Genomic DNA, 3,996 nt, shown 5'->3' on the forward strand with positions numbered 1-3,996 from the left:
AACAAAAACAAAAAACAACAACAACAACAACCAACAATCCAACAACAGCAACAACAAAAAGCCCCCGAAACCTTAGCATATCCATCTTGTCTATAATAAACCTGTAACTTTATTGCAATAATCATTCATATCCTCGTGTTTCGGTGTTAATTTTGCACAAATATAGGTTTTAAAGCAAGAGTCGTATTATGGGGAAGTTTGTGAAGTTTATAAAATGGAAGATACAAAAGGCTGAATAATAATAATAATAATAATATCATTATACGTGGAATACCCTTCCTAGTTGTTGATTGCTTCTACGTACGCACCTGTCCAGTAATTTTAAAATGTGATATCGCTAGGAAGGTATTGCGCATTGAGCTTCTTTTTTTATTAGAAAATGGAATTTTTCAGTATAAATGCTATTTATTATTATCATTTAAAAGAAGCAACTGCGGACATAAATTGTGCATCGCACCTACGTGACTAACAGAAGGTTGAAGTTAATTTCTATGATGTATTATACCACGTATGCAGATGAGGGAAAGAGGGGCTTTGGGGGGGGGGAGCTGGACGCACTTTGGTGTTTATGCAAATCCAGTTAGTGACATTTAGCATGACCTTGGTAGTACACACCGTCTCACACACGCGCGCACACACAAACAAACACACACACACACACACACACACACACACACACACACACACACTGCATAAAGTCACATGAGCGCCGGAAGATTAGAGGTGTTACAAGGGAGTAACAAACATAAAAAAAAAGAAGGGGAGATAAGGACGATATATGTTTGATAGGAAAGAAGGAGCAAACCAAAACCAGAGCACCCGCCAACCACCCACAGGCAAGTCTCAGAAAGTTATTACTTGGTGATAAGGCACAATAATTAAATAGTATAGTTTTAACAATGATGTATCTAAGCCGAAAGTCTACATTGTGAGTATTTCGGGCTTTGGGCCTGTTGAAAAAGGCATGTACCATATTATGTGGCACATTGAGTGTTAGAGGAATTATCTCAGATGGCAGATTGGGCATAAGTGTATGCCAGGGAAACATCTCTGTAAAGTTTAAGCCCTTGCCACTGTGCATTAGTTTCATAAATCCATTTGAATATATGTAATAAGTTTAAATACCCTGTTTTAAATCAGTAATCACTGAATTTGTTCTCTCTTATGGTCCTATTTTTCTAAAACTGGAACCTGAACGTAGCCCTATAACAAGCCTACTGATCTTATTTCAATATTTTTGGGAAGCCAATGACTTCAATGAAGTGTCGAGATGCTGCAAAAATAAAAAAATTTTCAAAAGAGAAGATCAAAGCTACCTGTCCTAAAATTGCCATTCAGCACAACTGTTACAAGGGTAACATTGACCTCTTGGGTGGGCTTGCGTTCCTCTACAAGTCTCGTCTGAAAACCAGAAGATGGTGCATGTACCTCTTGTTCTGTCTGAACATTAATTTTCTATCCTGGTCACTTGGCTCTAGTACAAGAGACATTGCAGACTGCTTCATCAGAAGCCTATGAAACTGTTAGTATTTCTAGGTAGCTTTGCAACATCCCTTGTGGAAGAAAAAAGTGTGGGAACGGGCCAACTATCTCACTGTCTTGTTTGTTGTTTTTGTTTTTTTGTTTTTGTTTTTTTGTTTTTTTGTTTTTGTTTACTTGGTTGGGTGGTTTTTTGTTGTTGTTGTTGTTTTGTTTGGGGTGGGGGGGGGATGGCAAGTATTTTACGGTGCTCTCAACTTTATAAGGTCGTATGAGCGCGCAGGACACATTATACCTTTTCAGTTGATAGGAAAATTTGAATTTGGACCGTGTGGCGGCTGAAGCCTACTCTTATCGATTTTGCACCACCAAGGGATCTTTAACGAGCGCAACTCGCCCTTGTCCGAGAAGGCTAGGTGTAGATCTTACCTACCATAAGATCAGGGGTGTGGCTGAAAGACAGCAGTAAGAAAGAGCAACGTAGTAGCAGTAGAAAGGCTGCAGAAAGAGCCAGGAGCGTAGAAGAGGGGGCAAAGGAGGTAAGGGAGTGGGGAAGAATGTGGAGACGAAGTGGACAACAGAACATTAGTTAGAGCAGGAAAGGATGTGACAGGAGAACATTTTAGAGGATAAAATATTATATTCCGTCGCTCCAGATTCCAACCGGCGACCTATTGATTGAGAGGTGAACACCTTAACTTCTAGATCACGAGAGCCCCTCCCCTACCTCCCACCTATCTCTGACTCAACCGACAAACCCACAGACGTCAAGAACTAGTGCTCCACCGACCGCAGTTTCCATGAAAACAATTGATCATAATCCAAAATGAACCAGCAACAGGAACGGATGCAAAAACAACAAGTATGAAACCAGCCGTTTCGTTGTCTGCTTGACATGAAAAGTGATCGAAACTACTTCAGGGATTTTCCTCTTCGCTTTTGAAATATTGATTTTTTTGGCCTGAATATATTATAATCTCTAACAGTGTTGCTTATGGCAACAGAACGATAAATAGTTCTGTTACTGTCATTTCAGCCTCTTGTTACACTTAGATTTTTACTACATGTATTTTGACATAACGATGTATGCCGTATATGTAACAAAAGATTTTTTTCCATCCCGCAAAAGCCTGATGTGACGACATATACGGCAAACTTCCAAACAAGGTGTAAATTTTAAAAATTGAATTTTGTCAAAAATAAAAACCTATTTTCTGGGGCGGCTAGCCCATTGAGCAACGTTGTGCACTGCCGCCCAAAAATTTTAATGCGCACAACGCCCACAAAGAGACAATAAAAGAACCTTGAACAACCACTATCTAATCAATTTTCTATACAAGTTCCTCGCCAGAGTCTAACCTGTCATAAGTGCATCTGTAGCATTCTACAACATCTACTATACCATAGCAAGTCCTCGTGCTTCACCCAAGTAATAAATAGCACATTCAGTGATGGTAATCCAACTATAAAAAGGCTCTATGAGCTGACCCAAACAACGATGAACTTAAGAGTGAGTTTCGTAGTACATAAATATTAATAAGGCGGCTCAATCTCAAAGTGCACAAGCCGAACAAAGCCCATAGAGGCAGTCTAAAAATAACACGATCTCAGACCAGTTCACGATACATTACACGATACAATGCCCGTATTATGATAGCCTCGGAGCAATCCACCGGAGTGCTCACAGTGATGTGCGATTGGTTCATTGCCTTGCCATTTATATTTCTAGCCCCACCTCGGTAACCCTGAACTTGAGCGAGGTCAACATGGCATATTAAGGTCACTGTGTTAAAAACCCCTACTTGGAATGGTGTAGTGGTGAAAGTTGTATTACTTGAGTGTGTAATTCCAATGCAGGATTAATGAAGTTAATTTTTTTTTTTTGGTGTGCAAATGAACTCAATTCTCTAAACTAAAGTGTCAAGGAGAGTGAAAGAATTATAAAGTCCTGACCAACCCAAAGGTACATACTAAGATAGGTTTTATTGATCTTGTCCATGTGAAACAAAAGCATTAAAGACACGAGTCATCAATTTTAGCGCACATCAACGGTGCCGTTAAGTATCGCACTTTCGGATTAAGAGAAATACCAGCAGGACAGCTAGATGTTGGTCACCGCATAACAACATCTCACGATAACGAACAGGTGAGAAAGAACAAGCACGTATTGTGCAAGGCTATCGAGAGCATTTTGTTCTATGGAACTCACGAACTCGCCCTTCACGGTCATGAAAAAGGCGATTTGTCGGGAAACAGGGGTATCTTTCTTGATTTACTGTACAGAGACGTTAACACTGATCGAATACTGTTTGATCATCTGAAGAGCGCTGCTGTAGTAAAATATACTTCCAAAAAAATACAAAACGAACTGCTAGACTGTATTTTCAAAATATAATATACCAAGAAAAAATGAATAAAGACAGACGCTCTGCCAATTTTTTTCTGTTCAGGCTGACAAAGCAACGCATGCTGGTCATTTGTCACAGTTTGTGATGATTCTGAGGTATATTAAGGACG

This window comes from Aplysia californica, unplaced genomic scaffold, assembly GCF_000002075.1.
Source record: "Aplysia californica isolate F4 #8 unplaced genomic scaffold, AplCal3.0 scaffold00052, whole genome shotgun sequence".
NCBI lineage: Eukaryota > Metazoa > Mollusca > Gastropoda > Aplysiida > Aplysiidae > Aplysia > Aplysia californica.